This window comes from Brienomyrus brachyistius, chromosome 20 (assembly GCF_023856365.1).
Source record: "Brienomyrus brachyistius isolate T26 chromosome 20, BBRACH_0.4, whole genome shotgun sequence".
Lineage (NCBI taxonomy): Eukaryota > Metazoa > Chordata > Actinopteri > Osteoglossiformes > Mormyridae > Brienomyrus > Brienomyrus brachyistius.
Window position 1 is genome coordinate 18,796,633 of NC_064552.1, and position 19,744 is coordinate 18,816,376.

General features: G+C 41.8%; 1 protein-coding gene and 2 non-coding genes across 3 annotated transcripts in view; 1 reads left to right on the forward strand and 2 right to left on the reverse strand.

Moving 5' to 3' along the window:
* Positions 1–19,744, forward strand: part of LOC125715606 (uncharacterized) — a 150,274-nt gene that overhangs the window by 5,117 nt on the left and 125,413 nt on the right. The window lies entirely within an intron of this gene.
* LOC125716094 (U1 spliceosomal RNA) lies at positions 3,990–4,153 on the reverse strand. The gene has a single exon (XR_007384253.1). It is a non-coding gene; the product is annotated as a U1 spliceosomal RNA (small nuclear RNA).
* On the reverse strand, positions 8,103–8,293 carry LOC125716104 (U2 spliceosomal RNA). Its single transcript, XR_007384263.1, has one exon. It is a non-coding gene; the product is annotated as a U2 spliceosomal RNA (small nuclear RNA).

A 19,744-nucleotide genomic window follows, 5' to 3' on the forward strand; every position in this document is an offset into this window, starting at 1 on the left:
GGCAAAATTTGCCCGTAGACTAAGCATGCGGCATTCTCCAACTCCCGCCCACTAATCCGATTGGACGTGACATTCCCCTCGGAATTTGACTGCCGCAAATAAATCACTGAGATATCATAGAATAATTTCATTTACTGAGCAACTTTTCTGCATGAGTGGTGGCGTTTTCAGCTGACTGAAGAAAGCAAAGAGTTTCAGCACAGCAATGTTCTTCCTGTGGATTTCGAGATTTACCTACGGTAAGTGTAAATTGATTAGTTTCCTGTTAATAATTATGATAGTGTATGGTCAGTAACTCAAATGCCATGTAAATGCAAGAATCCGACAGATTGGCGTATGAATAAACCGATCTAGGTCATACAGTAATATCTGGATTACATTTAAAATACCAGTAAGGCAGAGAATAATAGTTGTTATAACACCACTACCCGTTTAGCGCTGGATTGAATAGCATAAACGGGATGCACAGAATAAACTGTATACACAGCACTGCATATGACTGAATAAGCATCAGAGCAGCGTCGGTTTTACGTTTGATTATCTTATTAAACGCAATAAGCCGATTATTAAATGTCATGTAAATGCCCTTTCCATGCCGAAAAAAAATCAGAACGGCTTCGACAATACATTTGTAGGAGAAGCGCTTGTAATATACAGTAACTCCTTGGTTATTTGCTAGATGATGGCAAAGTATTAAGTGGGAATATTTCTGGAGCTAATGTAAGCAGATATTAAAGGCTTCAGTCACATATTCGTTTCTGATGGAATTTCACACTTTTAAACGGCCGTTAATTTATCATTTTTGCGGTTGATGAGGGTATTCATGGTTGATCGTGATGTAAATGATCGCTATGATTGGAATACTCGCTGCACTGTTCCCGGATCTGGCGGATCTGAACACCACAAATGTTATTTCCATGTTATATATGCAAAATGCAGAGCACAGTACCGTTTCGAAATTGGTGATTGTCTGAAAATAGTTTATATTTTATAGAAGTAAGTGTCTGATGTGTGTGGTGGGATTTGGGTTTCTGGTTGAACGTGCACGCTCAGGGAGATTGAAATGTAGGAATGACGTTACAAACTACATTTCCACTACATTCCAGGTAAACTAAAAATGGCAGCACCAGCAATCCAGGTTGTGAACCCCAGTGCTGTAGCAAGTCGCCAACAGGCAGTGCTTGTAGCGACTAAAGAAGCACGCATGTACGAAGAAAAGATGACCATCCCCAAACCCCAAAGTGAGCTGCTGCACCAGTCCACTGCTCTCGCCTATTCCGAAAAACTCCTCTGTGCTGAAGGGATTTCAGCACCATCCGGCCAGCAGTGCCTGGGGAAGTTGGTCATACCATTTGACCAGCATGAACATGCACCGTTCTGCTTGCTTGTGGCAAATGATGCGGGCTACATGAAGTAGTAAGTATATTTTATGAAACTGCATTCATCTTTAATTTCATTTACGCTTAAGTGTCATTTTATTTAGCTGCTGAAAGCAGTTTTCCTCTAAAAATATTTATACTAAGGTTAAGGATCTATACTTGTATTTCATGCTGCTTTTTTGCTGAGGATTTTTGCCAATAATTATAACATGTTGCTTGTAATTGCAGTGTCAATGACAAGCAGAGAGAGGCGGCGGCAAACCCTCGTAGGACAGCCACAATCCAGAACCACTGGACCGACAGCACTCAAGGCAGCAGGACAGGCCAGAGTTTTTCAGCGGTGACAAGGGGGAGCTTATCCGGAAGGCCAACAGTTCAGTGAGCAGATGGCTACATACACCTGTCACACAACAAGTGTGACAATAAAGAGATTTAGGAAATACATAAACGACAGGAAGAACCAAGTAAGTTGCAGCACATGCCCAGTAAATGTAAATTGTTGCAATTACTGCTCTTTTGCATTGTTGATTACTTGGGGAAAAAAATCATTTTTTTTTTTCTTGCCAGAAACTGAGCTCCACTAGTCAAGACTCCACATGGCTGGATGACTTTGACAATGAGGAATTTGGAAGGAGGTAATTGTTGGCGGACATGGTTAATGTCTACCTCAGACATCTTTCAAAATGTGAAATTATTCAGCTAGGTACACTGAAAATCTTTCCTTGTGATTTTAAGAACTGGGCAGGTCCAAGACGCCGAAGCCCGAGGCATCCTCGACCACCAAGGCATCCTCCTGCCAGGCGTCTTCCACTGTCCAGGCGCTCTCCACGCCACAGGCATCCTCCCCTGCCAAGATGCCCTCCTCCATCCAGGCCTCTTTCAGTGTCCAGTCTTCATCCACCTCACGCTCTTCCACCAAAGCGTCCAAGGCAACCTGCTCCAGCCAGACATTGTCCTCCGCCAAGTCCTCTTCCTCTACCCAGCAGTCTTGCGTCTCTCGGGCACCCACCTACAGATCTTCACCCATCAAGGAGCCTCTGCCCAGCACCTCTTCTGTGGAGCCAATTCAAAGCGAATCCCCTGTAAGCGATATTCATATACATGCAAACAGATGGTAAAGAGAATGTGCATCACTCTGCAGTGATATGCTGTGTGGGCATGTATAACTATACAAGTACAACTCTTTGCATAAATGTGTATTTAAGTAATATTCTGTTGCTATGTCCCAGGTTGAGCTGGGGGGTTGGGTGCGTCTGTGGGAAAACCCCAACAGCATCCCATGAGCCGACATTTCCTGCCTCAAAGAGGACACAGAAAGAGGGATGTTCACACCCGTTCAAATCTAGAGAGACCACACTGATCAGACCGCATGTGATTTTACCCATCAGTGTCCTGGCTACGTCAGGGGTTCTCTGCCAAACCCGGACCTCTTTTTATGCGGCCGTGTCTTTGTGTGGCGTCCCATTGGAGTGTGGAGATGCTCCCTGAAGTGTCCCTGAGGTGATGCGTGTGTGGGAGCATGACAGAATGTCCACCTCTACAAGTCTGACCAGAAAACTAACCCTTATAGGACTCACAAGTTTGCATCTTTAAATAATTACATTAGACAGACATCAGAAAAGGATCAGCACTTTACAAACGTATATATTACATGCCTTATAAAGCTAAGCAACAGTTTTAAAGAAAATTTCACACAAATTCAACAAGATGCCTACAAATAAAGATCTAAAAGGTTATACCTCTTAAAACATCATATAAATCACTAACAATAGATACGCAACTCAATGAAAACTCCTAGCCAAGTTAAAATAAAATATAAATGTATAAATTCACAATAAACAATTAAAACATCAACAGTATTAAACGATGTTAAAAGATGGGGCGGGGCACTACAGTGGTGTGTGTGTGCGCACGTGTGCACAGGCTCGTGTGTGCGTGCATGCATTTTCTCCCCTTAGCTTGCAGAGGTTCATCTCTCTTTTTTCGTATTAGTCACAAAATTGGGAGTTTGGAATCGTGTCGCCATTTATGCAAATTGAAGAACTTTTGATGAGCAGTTGGAGGCTTGTGTAAATTCTAATTCTAAAGTTGCTGTGAGGAAATTTAGTGAATTACACATTCCTTCCAGAGCTTAGACATGCCATTTTAACCCCTTTGAGAGGATCTTTTCAATAGCTTCTGAGCTGTAACTTTTTCCTGCAACAAGAACTCAAAGAGTACTTTTATGGTATGGGAAAGAGTACTTTCTTTCCAATGAAGTGAGTATATGCCTTTAACGAGGCTCAAAAACAGTGTTTTTATTGTGCTTTTGAGGTGCTAATAAAATGTTAGCTTGTTACTACTTATAAACCCAGTGTGATATCAATTGAAGGAAAAAAAAGTAATAAATGAACAGCATATCTGAGCCATGAAAATTAGGCAATTGACATGCCAAATTAAATGAAAATTTAATTTGGCCTTCCTTTTTCCCCAATCAAAGAACCTTTATGAGGGTGCCATATATGTACCAAGAACCCATAAAAGTACAAAAGGATCCACATTGAAGAGAGAACTGGGTAAAACAGCACCCCCATGTTGTAATACCCTCTTATCTATCTTTCTACCAGTGATCAGGGGAGAGCGCGAACGCAGTCCCCCACTACCAGAAATTATGCAGTCGAGATTCCCACATTTGGGGAATTCGCAGGGGTCAGCACAACCGGAGTGCAATGGCTGAGCCTCGCCCTGGGTGAACCACCTTCTTGATCATGGTATCTCCCCTGCCAGGTAAGTATGAGTTGCTCTCCGAGTCAGACGGCATGTCTCTCCAGAGCAAGTGTGTTCAGTTCACGGTTTTCCATTCATATGGGCAAATCTCAGCCTACAGCGATTCTGAACAAGTACTCCCCAAAGTACTTTTGCTTTGCTGTATGTATCTGCCGTCATGTGAGCTGTACTGTTTTCATTTTGCGTGCCATCGCCCCCTTCAGGATATCCCAGAATGCCTTGCACGTCACCATTTGCAGAACCACCCAACCAGACAGGAAGAGGACTGTACATTACCAGTAACAGAATGCTGAGGGATGTTAGGACACAGAACATGAGAAAAAACACATTCAACTCTGGCTTGAAAATTTGTACGTGAAACAAACCAGTGCATACAACTGGATACCTTTACCATAATATCAAACTGACTATTAAACACTGAGCACAGGGATGCAAGATAGTTTAGAAAATACCTCAGTGGTTAATTGTATACTGCAGCGCAGATACTTAGCAGTCAGGCTGCCACAAGGTAGGATGATCAACGATGAGTTGTATATCGCCACTGGCCTGTTCTTGACCTTTTAACTTGTGGCTGCTGCCCGGCTGTGATCAAACATGGTCTATTGTCTTAGGCCCTGTTCACACCTGGTATTACAGTTTCTCCATTGGTTTGGCTCATTTCTTGAAACAGAAATGACTCAAAACAAGGACAAATCTCCAAAAACACCTTGCAATTGTTCACAACAGAATGGCATTTCTCATTGATTTCATCAAATTGCAAATGTCTTAGTACACGTCACAAGCGTCTCAGTGCATCTTTGCAAATGGTTATATACAAGTAGCCTACAGTTAGCACAATGAGCTCACATTTAGCACATTTCCCAAATAGATCTTGCTGATGTAAACCGATTAGTTGATTCTCAGTCTAATGGTTGTTCTCTCCAAAACATGTCAGCATCATTCCATTGTGTAAGACATCATATGCACAATAGTCTGTTCAATTGTCAAAATTAGTTAACAACATACCATGGGTATTGAAGAAGCATCAGATGACCATGAAGTAGATTTACAGGGTACTATTTAAGAGGAACTCTGACAGAGTGAAAGAGCTGCGGTACCAGTATGTGCATGCAAGTCAGTTATTGGTTGTCTAACATTGTAACATTACAGTAAGCAGTGCTTCCCAGTTTTTTGGGGGGGGTTTCAGTATCCTCTTTACCTTCAAAATCCAGCTTTATCTGACTACAGCATTTTGCCTAAAAACTGCAACAGAAAACTGTATTCAGTATTTCTCCAAAAACTGTCAAAAGGCCTGACCTGGGCCTGTACCCCAGGTTTGGAGCCACTGGAGTAGTGGCCAGTAGTAGGCTATATTGAACTTGTGGAGGAGAACATAGAAAATTTAGATATAAACAACAGTAATAGGATTGTTCTAACTGCTCTATATGATTGATTATTTTTTACTCTGTTGTGGAGAATAATGGCATTAGAAGGAAATGAAACACCTCACATCCTCATGTTTGTCGATGAGGCTGGTTTCAACCTGGCCAAGGGCCGAAGACGTGGCCGTAACATTATTGGCCAGCGGGCCACGGTGGATGTCCCAGGCCAGCAAGGGGGCAATTCAACAATGTGTGCTGCCATATCTGAGAATGGTGTGGCCACACACATCCCCAGTTTAGGCCCATACAACACTCAAAAGCTCCTCATTTTCTTGGACCGTCTTTATACTGATCTGGTCCCAGAAAATGAGAGCGGTCTCAAAGGGTCTCACCTACCACATTATGAGATTGTGTGGGACAATGTGAATTTCCACCGTGGCCCACTCACCAGGGCCTGGTTCATTACCCATTCAAGGACGCTCATGGAGCTACTACCACCATACTCTCCTTTCCTCAATCTGGACATCACAGGGGATCAGTGTAAAGGATGTTTGAGACATTCACACCGTTTCTTCCCCCGCTGCATCGCAAGGGAAAATATCCGCTGCGATGTGGACAAATATCTATGGGCAAACAGAGAGCAGCAAGTGGATGGCCAGGAGGATGAGGATGGTGACCAGGAGAGGGAGGGTGACGACAGCGACCAGTGAAAGTCCAACTGTAGTTGTGAAACTTTATTTACAACACTGTATGCTAGATATAATTTCTTGTTTCTGTTTATATTTCATACATGTACAGAACACTGTACACATTTTCTTTTATTTGCTCTAATGTACGGAAGTTACTTTGTGTGTGTGAATAAAAATGGTTAATTTCCTTGGCAGTATGAGCACAGTGCGTGTGATGTCAAACTGGAGGCTGCTCTTACTGTAAAATCCTTTTTTCAGTTTTATACATAATTGTATTCTGTTAGCTAGACCTCTGCCATAGTGACAAAACATCTAGGCATTTTGACTTGCAGTGCTCACACAATGCCATAGGGACGATGCATTTTGGGGCACTGACTATATGAGAAAGGAATTTAGTTTTGACGCAGGGGTAAACTGTTTACCTGAAAACAGTAACTAAACTACCAACCACCTGAAAAGTAGACAAAAATGTGTCTTTTTAAATGTTCCCAGGCCTTAATTGTCATAAAAAGAAATGTTCTGGCGTTAAGTTGCTACATTGACTGCTGGCATTAAAAAACACATGAACACCATGAATCCTGTTGGTGTCCGTCTGCCCCACCCCCCTCCCACCCAAAGCTGTAAACCTAGGGGAAACACCGATAATCATTTTCATTCCTGTTTAAATCACACCTAGATGGGTTTGTGTGAAATTTATGTTAACTCTTTGCTTTAAAAATTAACAACAACATTACAACAAAACTACATTTTCTTCTGAAAATTCAGAAAATTTTTCAATAATATGCAGCCCAGGTGTATGCTTTGTTAGTTTCTTGACAGACCATTCAGATGTTGCATCTCTTCCCAAGACCAAATTGCAATAAAAAGCTCTCCTCCTGTGTCCATGAATCCATTATTATTACTTTAACATGTCTCGCTTAGTTTATCACCGTTTTCCCCCGAGTCAAACTTTTCTTTCAAAATGGCAGTTGTATTGTGTAAAGCATTTCCAAGTTCTGCTCCAAAGGTCCCCAGTGACTTTAGCACTTTAGGCACAGGTTGATTGACACAAAGTAATTGTAATAGGGAAATTGCCGAAAACATGGTATCTGCTGCAGTGGAAGAGCACCTCAGGTATCTGCAGTCTGTCCAGAACAGCACAGGTCACAACCCCTAGGGTGTAGGATACCAGTCCATCACAAGGCACACAGACAGCAGAGGCAGAAAACAATACCATTCACTGGACATGAGGTTCTCTCCTGTAGCATGGAGACCGCTGCTGAATTAACAGTGCTAACTGGCTCTGATGCTGATTTGACTGTACCAAACTATTTCTGCTGCAGGCCCCTGCGCAAGCTTTTCTGACAGCGAGATCATGCTTGCGCATCACACTTTGTTTCCACGAAGATCACTGCAGCCATCTTGTGGCTGAACTGTGGAATTGCATGTAATGTCAGACAAACCACCAAACCCACTTACAGAACATTTAGGAAGCCGTATGGCTTGCCTCTGTACGTAATTACATTGGACATCAGTACAGGAAACAGTGCTTTACAAACCTGAATGTTAAAACTAAGCTACAATTTTAAATTGTAAAATTAAATTAAATTCAGACAAATTCAACAGTAGACACCGACAAAATCAACTCAAGACTAAACAATTTAAAAGGTTATACCCTTTAAAATATAATATAGATCACTAACAATAGATACAAAACTCAATGAAAACTCCCAGCCAAGTTAATAAGTACAACATAAATGTACAAGTTCACAATAAACACTTAATCAAAACATCAACAGGAGTAAACGATGTTCTGCAAAACATCAAGTACACGGTCTCTATTATAAAGTCCGCAGTTAAACGGAACTGTAATCAAACTCCCCATGCCTCCGACCACAATCTACTTTTCAACCACAATTTTCCCCAGTAGGGGGTGCACCGTTCCTGGAGATACTGCAATACCAGGTCGATGCGTGGAGTGGACGGAGCAAGCCCCTATTCCATCTCCCTGTTCCAAAAATCAATTTAATATATGGTCCCCAGATAGGGGACGTATCAGATATTAAACTGATAAGAACAGATACTACACTTGATCTTAGCCAAAAGGCCGAGAAGCGATAAAAAAAACAGCCCATGCCCAGACTCAGATGAACGTCCGACAAAATAAGCCCCTTGACGGGAGTGCTGTGTACCAGCATTACGGAGTGACAGAAACACCAAACCCAGCTTCAAACGCGCTCGTTTACGCACAACTCAAATATTCAAATACATAGGCCGCCCATATCGAAAAGGCACTACGAATCGGAGCTCGCGTACCCCAGAATGCAACGCGGATTCAGAACCTCTCACTCTGGCCACCAAACGTCATCAGTGAGAATACATTTTGGCAGCTAACTCCGAATACTCCGCAACCTTAGACGTTTGCCCTGACTACGACAAAGACTGGCTGAACACAAGCAACCGGGGCTCTTTTAATAAAGCGCTCATGCGGCGATCCTTGTCCGATGACTGCCATTCTACGTATACACAATACGGAAGTATCCCTCGGTGTTCTCGTAATACATAGAGTTAGTACCAAGATACTCGTACAGGTCAATTTTAGTCAGTTCCAGCTGTCCCTCTCTGCTTTCCTATGCCGTTCACTGCAGAGAAAATACACGCGTGTGCACACCTCCTCCCACAGAGTGGGGATTTCTCCACAGTGCCGGAGGTGGCCGACCTCCTCAGCCAAACTCTCACTACATGCACGCGCAGGACCGCCGACTCTCGTGCCTGCGCCGGCACGCTGGCTGCACCTGCGACTCGCGGTGTCACGCTCTCTATGCAGACCCACGTGTTGTAATGCTGATCGATCACGTGAGCCGTCTCACATTCATCATCGCACAGTTCATCTGCGTAGACAAGGGCGAAGATTTGCTGTCAATGTTGGTCGGGACCAAATCAGCCCAGAAACCCCCTGCCTCCCCAAACACACACGACGTTACAACCGTCCATACCTAAATCTACGCACTTCTACTTTGGATAACTACCCGTACAACAGAGTGAAATGTTCGCTGGTACTTCTTGAAAACACCCCTAAAACGTTACACACTTCCACACGTTAACCCACTGACTGCAAACTCACCACAGCCCATTAAGTTACACCCGGGATACCTAACGCGAACCAAGCTTTTGTTTGACCACGCTAAAAGTCGGTAGCTGGTCCGGTATATCACCGTCACCGCCACTATACCAGCCCCTGCAACCAAACACACCTCAAAGACGAAGTAGATTCGGTCAATAAACCGCTGTCTACCCAAATGCATGCGTTTATTTTTTTGCTAGATTATTACAAATAAACACGCAGTCAGTTGACAGACATATCGCTCTAACAATATGGCCGAAGGGCGGCACGTTTCACTCTCCCGGGATCTAATCGCCAAGGGCCCAACGGAAAGATGCCTACTTGTTAAAAATAGGAATTTGACATGTTAACATTTAAAATAAAAAACACAACACCAGCCCTACTGCTCATCTAAGATCTTTGTCAGGAATGTGCAGATTTATTGCGAGTCGCACGAGGCCCAGAGGCTGCGCTTCGCCTACTAGGCCGATATTGAATGTCTGCGCGAATTCGGCTACAATTTAATTCCCAAGCTAATAGTAAAAAAAATGCAAATTTTACTTCTTACAGACAGCTACAATTTCCAGACAACCTTGTCTGGCTACCGAACCATTTCGTTTGAGAAGTTTATCGTTCTGTGGATTTGAAGTTTGTACCGTACCAAGGAGCGCAACAAGAAACACTTCGCAGGACACTTTTATCGCTTCAGAAAAAACCACCAAAAATCCCAAAACAACACCTTAACCAGCAAAAAGACTCCTAAAATCTTACCTCGCTCGAGGTGGCCAGACACCGGTGCTCACTCGACAGCGACCGCGGTCCAGCGTAACCTTCCGGGGCCTGCCGGCATTTCGCATTTCAGCGTGATTGATTGAGGCCGACTCAGACATGGATTCGTCCACCTGCTGTCCACCAAATTATTCGAGCTTACAAAGGACACAAACGAGTTTGATGCAACATAAAATGCTATTATATATATATATATATATATATATATATATATATATATATATATATATATATATATATATATATATTAATTTAAAAAAAACCTTCCGAAATTGGCGACCAAGAGAAAGGTGCGGTCGAGCGCGGGAAGGAGGAAGTACTGTAGGTCTGGTCAATCGATCTTTTTGCAGCTGACGTCACATTCGCTATATCCGCAGTGTATTGTGGGTCGAATCGCCATTTTGGGTGTATACAACTCTTGAGCGAGCATTTGCATGCGGCATTATCTTTGGTAAGGTGTTAGGACCCTCGTAACGTGTGAAAGGCTGTCATACTAAATCACATGATAGAGATGGCAGAAAGGTGGACCACAACATGAGATTTTTTCAGTTTCCCACTTGGAAAAGAGGATACGGACAGCAGGTAGAGCAGGTGTTGTTATATTTGTGCTGTATAAATTACTTTGGGCTGGGCTAAAAGGAAAAGATTCTAGCTGAGGGGGGGGGACATCTTATACAAAGCCACCCTGCCACAGAATGCCCCCCCCTTGTCTAACTCTGGCTGGGAAAATCCTACATGAATCAAACTTGCACCAGATACTGATATTTACTCCTTATTTGTTCTGTATAAATTACTTTGGGCTGGGCTAAAAGGAAAAGATTCTAGCTGGGGGGACATCTTATACAAAGCCACCCTGCCACAGAATGCCCCCCCCCCTTGTTTAACTCTGGCTGGGAAAATCCAACATGAATCAAACTTGCACCAGATACTGATATTTACTCCTTATTTGTTCTGTATAAATTACTTTGGGCTGGGCTAAAAGGAAAAGATTCTAGCTGGGCGGGCATCTTAGAGCAAGCCACCCTGCCGCAGAATGCCCCCCCTGTCTAACTCTGGCTGGGGAAAACCTACATATGAATGAAAATATGGAAAGGCACATTAGTCCCTGGACACACACTACAAAAAACCTGTATATCAGAAATACATGGAAATGTCACTAAAATGACAAAAACTGACTCTAAATGTATCTGTGTGATGCAAAATAACAAATAAGACAGAAATGTTGTAATGAGTTGGTAATTTTATATTATTTACACATAAATACTTACCAAATGAACAAATTCTTTCCTCTGATCATTGAGGATTCTTTTTGGAGCCTCAAACTGACAGAAGAAACAGAGGATACACTCTGCTGCTTCTTCTACCCGCTTTGAGGTTAAGGGGTAAGCTTGTGGCCATTTGGTCAGGTAGTCCACCATAACGCAGATGTACTTATACCCCCTTTGGTGATTGTCAATTACCCTATTAGATCCATTCCCACCAATTTAAATGGGTGTGTAACCTTAAAAATAACAGTTATTATGTGACACTCATTTAACACTTCAAATATTTAGATGTTTTGTTTCTGGCCTACACAACAAGTCAATTATATTTAAAATTTTAAAAGACTGCTACCTTTATAGGAGTGTACTTCACCTCCTGTTTAATAATACGCGGTGCAGCTTGGCAGGCTACACATTCTGAAACCTGTATGAAAAATATATAATTAAAACTTAACTTTATCAGCTCCACAGTGCCGGTCAAAATTTTGAACATGGTGAAAATATGGGACAGACTGTAACAAATAATCAAAGCAGCTTTCTTTGGTTATTTACCCATTTGTTGATGTCAGCAGTCATACCAGGCCAAGAAAAACTTTTAGCAATTGCATCCCTGGTTTTTCTCTGGCCTGTGTGAGCTCCCACAGCACTGGGTGGAATTCTGTGAAAATCAAATTGGCCTCTTCAGCTCCACAAACCACTTTAACTTTGTTTTTCCCCTTTGGTTCCACTGACCTTGTACAACACATCTCCTGTTTTAAGATTAATACATGATTCCATCAACATTTGTTTAATATTCAGTAGCAACTGATGAAGATAAAAAAATAGTTTATACAGTATGTTATTAGGATCCCATATTTTATCTGCTTTCAAATTAAATTGATCAAACTGAAGGAATAACATGTGCAACCATTACAGAAGAGGCTCTGTTACTGTTAATTATAGTAAAGCAAGCTCAATGGAAAAATACCCCAAAAAATAATTAAACATGGGAAAGTGACATCCAACATATGTACTACTGGTAATAAAATACACGGTTTTCCATGTCATGTCGATGTTCATATGGCTATGCAACGTGTTTTTTTTTCTTCATTAACTAACACCGTGTTAATCATCTACAAGATGATACGTCGATATTACTTTAACGCACCATCAAAAATAAAGCCTGAAGCTTTATGTCTTAGCTCCTTTTTTTCGGCCTTTGAAAAGCCCTTCGGATATTTGTTGTGCCTCTTATAGGCAACAATGTTAAAGACGGTGGGATCCATTACAACTATTCTTCTGTTCAGTTTGTAGTGTATCAGCAAAGTTTAACTTTTGCATACAGAATAGGTGACGCCTCTTGATTTGGTACAGGATAATATTATTGGTTCCATTCTAAAAGTGTCAAACTTTACCTATCGCGAGACAGATAATTAATTTGATGCGAAATTGTCAAAATCAAATAAAATCCATTTTATGGCGCAGGCCTATTACATAGATCTAAAATGTCCACATTATAATTTAATCGAATAAATCACACCAATTTTCCTGTTAATGTCACATAGTTTCCTTTAGTAAAAATGTATTGTGTAATGTATTCTACTTAATCATGGACATGCAAGAAACTATAATACCACACTTTAAATTGTATAGTTTGGTGTACACATCAGTTCAGGTGTTACAGTAGGCACAGATTTCAAAATTTGTCAGAAAAACTTTGAAGTGATTTATTTATTTATTTGCCAGATTTGCTTCAGCAATATGGAACAAAATGTAAAACAAACAAACAAAAAATGTAAAAGAAATAAGTAAAATATGAAATCATAAAAATATGAAAATATGAACTGTGTAAAAATATTTCTGTGATATAATGGCAGTTGATCAACTTCCCATCCATCCATCCATTTTCCAAACCACTTATCCTACTGGGTCGCGGGGGGTCCGGAGCCTATCCCGGAAGCAATGGGCACGAGGCAGGGAACAACCCAGGATGGGGGGCCACCCCATCGCAGGGCACACTCACACACCAGTCACTCACGCATGCACTCCTATGGGCAATATAGCAACTCCAATTAGCGTCAGCATGTTTTTGGACTGTGGGGGGAAACTGAAGTACCCGGAGGAAACCCCACGACGACATGGGGAGAACATGCAAACTCCACACACATGTGACCCAGGCGGAGACTCGAACGCGGATCCCAGTGGTGTGTGGCAACAGTGCTAACCACTGCACCACCATGCCGCCCCCCCAAAGTAATTTATGCAGCACAAATAAGTAATAAATATGAGTAACTGGTGCAAGTTTGATGCATGTAGGATTTTCCTAGCCAGAGTTATACAAGGCGGGGGGGGGGCATTCTGTAGCAGGGTGGCTTGCTATAAAATGCCCCCCCCCCACTCCAGAGTCTTTTCCTTTTGGCGTGACGACTTGCAATACGACTTGTTAGCTGTAATGCACAAACGGGGTTTAGAGTGAGTCATGAAATTTTGGTGACTTTTGGTCTGTGGATGTCAGATCATTTCCAAGCGTGATGGTGCAGAGTATGAAATTAAATGCCGTATTATATCATACGACGACAGTAAAGAAAATTTTCAGCATAATCGATTCAACAAAGTATCAAAAATATCTTTCAAATAAATCAGTCCCTTCTGGCGACTGAAAGCGACAGACAAGCATTGTCGAGAAGAAAAGCATTACTGTAACGTTTTAATGAAAAAGTTACCGTTACATTTGTGATGAATTACAGGAGGTTGTGAATGATAACTTAAGGTTCGAATGTAAAAAGGCATAATAAACAACTACTTTGAGGTTTAAGGATTGTCTGAGGACTTGAGAACAATAATTGTGGAAAAATATTAACAATCTCAAGGCTACAAGTCCATCTCTAGAGATCTTCATGTTCCTTTGTCCACTGTGCGCAACATAATCAAGAAGTTTTCTTTGGTACTGTACATGGTACTGTAGCTAATCTCCCCAGATGTGGCACTGAAGAGTAAAATTGATAAAAGACTGCAATGAAGGATAGTCGTAATGGTGGATAAACAGCTCCAATCAATTTCTAAACAAATTCAAGCTGTTCTGCAGACTCAGGGTGCAACAGTGTCAGCTCGAACTATCCGTCTACATCTGAACGAACTGAAACACTATGGCAGGAGACCCAGTACCCCACTGTTGACACAGAAACATAAAAAAGCCAGATTGGAGTTTGCCAGAATGTACTTGAGGAAGCCTTCTGGGAGAACATCTTATGGACAGATGAGATGAAGGTAGAGCTTTGTGGTAAAGCTCATCATTCTACTGTTTACAGAAAATGGAATGAGGCCTACGAAGAAAAGAACACAGTACCTACAGTCAAACATGGTGGAGGTTTTGCTGCCTTTGGCACTGGATTCCTTGACTGTGTGCAAGGCATCATGAAATCTGAAGACTATCAAAAGATTTTGGGGCGCAATGTTGGGAGCTCTACAATGTTAAATGCAATTATTCATCTGATTTAATTTTGACATTTGAATATTTAACATTTGACGTCAAATTTGCAGAATTCCTTTCAGACCTAGTTACTCCAACTGAGAGAGCAATAATCGTGGGGGATTTTAATATTCAGGTAGACAACGAACATGATCCCTGCCTCAGAACTGCGGCCATACCCTGAATTTAATCCTATCGTTTGGTCTTGATATTGATAATGTGACTCTACTGCCTCAGTCCAGTATTATCTCTGACCATCATCTTATTACGTTCAATATTTACCTTGCTCAAAATATTAGCCCCCCGACTAAACGTACAATCATGTCAAATACAGCGAGTAACTTTATCAATAATCTCCCTGAGCTATCGTTTTCAATCAAACTAATGTGGAATCCTGCTGAGCTTGATAGCATTACAGAGTATTTAGCATCTATGCTTAATTCCACCCTAGGGAAAATTGCTCCATTAAAAATAATAAAGACCAGGGTGAATAAAACTGCTCCTTGGTATAATGACCACTTGCGTAATTTAAAACAGGAGACACGGAAATTAGAACGTAAGTGGTGTCAAACTAAACTAGTGGTGTTCGAACTAGCATGGAAAGAGGCTATGGGTAGCTACAAAAAGGCTCTTAGTGCTGCTAAATCAGAGTATCTATCACAACTAATTGAAATAAACAAAAATAATCCTAGATTCCTATTTACTATGGTGTCCAAGCTGACTAACCAGGCCACTGCTCAAAGTGTGCCCGCGTTATTTTTCAGTGACAACTTTATGAAATTTTTTTACCAAAAAATATTCTCAATTAGACAGAACATTTTGAATACTCTGATAACTTCATTCTCTGGCCTCGACACGGCGTGTGCTAATGCTGCAGCCACCCTATTTGAAGCATTTACCCGGGTTAACCAGTCAGAACTGATGTCCTTAATTTTATCTTCAAATTCATCTACTTGTTTGCTAGACCCTGTTCCAACAAAATTATTCAAAGAGATGCTTCCGGCATTGATTGAACCACTACTAGCAATAGTTAACTCCTCAATCAGCATCGGCCATCTACCAAAATCTCTTAAACTAGCAGTAGTTAAACCTCTGTTGAAGAAACCAAACTTGGATCCCTTTGAAATGATAAACTATAGACCAATCTCTAATCGATGATGATGAGAACCCTTTATTGCTATTGCAATACACTATGTCACAAGTACCAGCGAAAAAACTGGCCATCAACCCGACCATACATATACACAAACATCACAGTAGGGGGTAGACAGAATAACATGAGGAGAGAGGAGGAGAATAAAAAAACAGCCCCCAGACTGTACTCCAGTGGGGAGGACATTGTAGGAACCAAAAAAAGCACCTCAGCAATATAAGCACATGGTCACTTCACCTTAAAACATGAAAAGGCACAACTTGCAACAGGTGAGGGAAATGGGGATGTGGAGGTAGTCCAGCATAGACAAACAGCCATCCGGTCCTGCAGCCACGAGGGCGCTGGTCACAGACCCACCTGTTCACAGTGGGGGTATGAAGCGGCGAACGTGAGGGAAATGGGGAGGTGGAGGTAGTCTTACCTGTCAGACCGCTATCAGTATGTAAATCTAAATAGTGATTCCTCAGAACATGTCAAGGTCAGATACAGTGCCACAAGGTTCAGTTCAAGCTCCCCTACTATTTTCACTATACATGTTACCCTTAGGCTTAGTTATTCGTAAGTATGGAATTAGCTTTCATTGCTTTGCAGATGATACACAATTATATATATCGGCTAAACCAGAAGATAGATAGCAACTTCAGAGAATGGAAGAACGTTTAATGCATATCAAAAAGTGGATCTCAGACAACTTCCTCCAGCTGAACCTAGACAAGACTGAGGTTCTTTTTACTGGCACTAAAGCCACCAGAAGTAAACTATCGGACATCACAGTCAATCTGGAGGGACTACCTATGACACCAAGCACTGTTGTTAAAAACCTTGGTGTTATTTTAGACTCTGATCTTTTGTTCGAAGCACATGCTTCAATCATTATCCGTACCGCCTACTTTCACCTGCGCAATATTGCCAAGTTAAGAAACACGGTCTCCTTTCAAGATACAGAGAAATTGGTTCATGCGTTTATTACCTCCAGGCTCGATTGCTGTAACGTCTTATTCTCCAGCTCATCCAGGTCATTAAATAAACTCCAGCTGGTCCAGAATGCAGCAGCCAGAGTCCTCACCAAAACTAAAAAATATGATCATATTACCCCAATTTCATCTTCACTCATTACTACATTTCTGTCTTATTTGTTATTTTGCATCACACAGATACATTTAGAGTCAGTTTTTGTCATTTTAGTGACATTTCCATGTATTTCCTTATCTGAAGGTGTGGTACCTTCTGATTGGAAGCACGCCTTCATAACGCCTATTTTCAAAAAAGGGGATAGAAGGAATTTGTCTAACTATAGGCCAATCAGTCTAACTTGTATAACTGGTAAAGTTATGGAGGCTATAATCAAAGAGAAAATGATAGATTACCTGGACTCCAATAACATTTTGCGGGATAGCCAGCATGGATTTAGAAGAGGTAGATCCTGTTTAACAAATCTGTTGGAGTTTTTTGAGGAAGCTACTCAGGAAGTTGATGATAAGAAGGCCTATGATGTCATCTGCTTAGATTTCCAAAAGGCTTTTGATGTTGTCCCCCACAAGAGGCTCCTACTTAAACTCAAAGCGACTGGTATTTTAGGTACCGTAGCGACCTGGATTGATAACTGGTTAACAGATAGGAAACAGCGAGTAGTTATAAGAGGCACAATGTCACAGTGGGCTTGCGTTCATAGTGGGGTACCGCAGGGTTCGATTTTAGGACCACTATTGTTCCTAATTTACATAAATGATATGGATACCAATATATACAGTAAACTGGTGAAATTTGCAGATGACACCAAGGTGGGTGGTGTAGCAGATACTGAATTAGTGGCTCAGCAGCTACAGCGGGATCTTGATTTAATTAGTGACTGGGCTGATACCTGGCAGATGAAATTTAACGTCGATAAATGTAAGGTACTCCATCTAGGGAGCAGAAATATAAAGTACAGGTATTTCATGGGTGTCACTGAAATAAAGGTAGCTGATCATGAGAAAGACCTTGGTGTGTATGTTGATGCTTCCATGTCCCATTCTCGCCAGTGTGGGGAAGCAATAAAAAAGGCCAATAGGATGTTGGGGTATATCTCCAGGTGTGTGGAGTTTAAGTCAAGGGAGGTAATGCTAAGATTATACAATTCCTTGGTGAGACCTCACCTAGAATATTGTGTGCAGGTTTGGTCACCATATCTTAAAAAGGACATTGTGGCCTTAGAAAAGGTGCAGCGTAGGGCCACAAAAATGATTCCTGGTCTTAGAGGAATGTCATACGAGGAACGGTTACTTGAGCTAAATCTGTTCAGTCTCAAGCAAAGGAGATTGAGGGGGGACATGATCCAGGTATATAAGATTCTAACAGGTTTGGATGCTGTTCAACCAAATAGTTACTTCAGCATTAGTTTAAATACACGAAATCGTGGCCATAGGTGGAAATTAGCGGGAGAACATTTCAAGCTGGATTTAAGGAAGCACTTCTTTACGCAGCGTGTAGTCAGAGTATGGAATAGCCTTCCTGATAATGTAGTGCAAGCTGAATCCTTGGGTTCCTTTAAATCAGAGCTAGATAAGATTTTAACGACTCTGAGCTATTAGTTTAGTTCTCCCCAAGCGAGCTTGATGGGCCGAATGGCCTCCTCTCGTTTGTATAGTTCTTATGTTCTTATTTCTGATATACAGGTTTTTTGTAGTGTGTGTCCAGGGACTAACGTGCCTTTCCATATTTTCATTCATATGTAGGTTTTCCCCAGCCAGAGTTAGACAGGGGGGGCATTCTGCGGCAGGGTGGCTTGCTCTAAGATGCCCGCCCAGCTAGAATCTTTTCCTTTTAGCCCAGCCCAAAGTAATTTATACAGAACAAATAAGGAGTAAATATCAGTATCTGGTGCAAGTTTGATTCATGTAGGATTTTCCCAGCCAGAGTTAGACAAGGGGGGGGCATTCTGTGGCAGGGTGGCTTTGTATAAGATGTCCCCCCCCCTCAGCTAGAATCTTTTCCTTTTAGCCCAGCCCAAAGTAATTTATACAGCACAAATATAACAACACCTGCTCTACCTGCTGTCCGTATCCTCTTTTCCAAGTGGGAAACTGAAAAAATCTCATGTTGTGGTCCACCTTTCTGCCATCTCTATCATGTGATTTAGTATGACAGCCTTTCACACGTTACGAGGGTCCTAACACCTTACCAAAGATAATGCCGCATGCAAATGCTCGCTCAAGAGTTGTATACACCCAAAATGGCGATTCGACCCACAATACACTGCGGATATAGCGAATGTGACGTCAGCTGCAAAAAGATCGATTGACCAGACCTACAGTACTTCCTCCTTCCCGCGCTCGACCGCACCTTTCTCTTGGTCGCCAATTTCGGAAGGTTTATATATATATATATATATATATATATATATATAATAGCATTTTATGTTGCATCAAACTCGTTTGTGTCCTTTGTAAGCTCGAATAATTTGGTGGACAGCAGGTGGACGAATCCATGTCTGAGTCGGCCTCAATCAATCACGCTGAAATGCGAAATGCCGGCAGGCCCCGGAAGGTTACGCTGGACCGCGGTCGCTGTCGAGTGAGCACCGGTGTCTGGCCACCTCGAGCGAGGTAAGATTTTAGGAGTCTTTTTGCTGGTTAAGGTGTTGTTTTGGGATTTTTGGTGGTTTTTTCTGGAGCGATAAAAGTGTCCTGCGAAGTGTTTCTTGTTGCGCTCCTTGGTACGGTACAAACTTCAAATCCACAGAACGATAAACTTCTCAAACGAAATGGTTCGGTAGCCAGACAAGGTTGTCTGGAAATTGTAGCTGTCTGTAAGAAGTAAAATTTGCATTTTTTTTT